General features: G+C 49.4%; 1 non-coding gene across 1 annotated transcript; it reads right to left on the reverse strand.

Moving 5' to 3' along the window:
- Positions 1-513: 513 nt before the first annotated feature.
- On the reverse strand, positions 514-585 carry TRNAA-CGC (transfer RNA alanine (anticodon CGC)). The gene has a single exon. It is a non-coding gene; the product is annotated as a tRNA-Ala (tRNA).
- Positions 586-824: the final 239 nt, after the last annotated feature.

An 824-nucleotide genomic window follows, 5' to 3' on the forward strand; every position in this document is an offset into this window, starting at 1 on the left:
TAATTTAACTTAGGTCTCCAATGCAGACAAAATTAACAGTAGCAATAACAGATAAAAAACAACAACAATTGCAGGACAGACTGTATTGTATTCCTCAGCCCACGGAACCACGCTGAGAAGCGTCTTTCACCTGGGAGCAGGTGGTTCGCTGCTAGCGTTCTCCCCGGTTAAGCGGGGAACCCGGGTTCGATCCCGGGCTGGGGCAACCGCCGTGCTTTAACTCTACAAAACAACCGGATTTATGAGAGAATATGTGGAAACACTCTAAGTTCTAGGCTGCCTAATAGTTTACCTTTTTGCGATTGATAGATCAACACAAAGTTAACTGTTTTCTCTTTTTCCTTTCGTTTTACAGCGGCCGGACATCTTATTTTATCTCTATTTGACTCTTTCTGTATTTATAAGCCATGAAATCTTTCATGAAGAACGAAAACAGGTCAGTTTTAGCATTTCCGATTTTGCCGGAAAGAGCCGTTAAAAATAGTAGCAAGAACAAAAGGAAGTTCAGCTTTTTGGAGATGCCGGGGATTGAACCCGGGACCTCACACATGCGAAGCGCGCGCTCTACCACTGAGCTACATCCCCAAGCTATCAAGAAATTGTCCGCTCTGGGTATTCATTCGTTCTCTGACAGGGAAGCGTAATGGGCTAAGATTGTTGGTGTCTCAGCCTTTCCTCGTACCCTGAAAAACGGCGACTACCCTCCCCCACATGTACGCTAGCGGTCGGCTCCGGGGGCTCCTCCATCTGCGGGCCTAAGGAAAGGGTGCGCGGGCACGCGCAGAGGCGGGAGGCGTGCGCTCGGGGCCGCCGCGGCCGGTTCG

This window comes from Phascolarctos cinereus, unplaced genomic scaffold (genome assembly GCF_003287225.1).
Source record: "Phascolarctos cinereus isolate Bilbo 61053 unplaced genomic scaffold, phaCin_HiC Scaffold_726;HRSCAF=1367, whole genome shotgun sequence".
NCBI lineage: Eukaryota > Metazoa > Chordata > Mammalia > Diprotodontia > Phascolarctidae > Phascolarctos > Phascolarctos cinereus.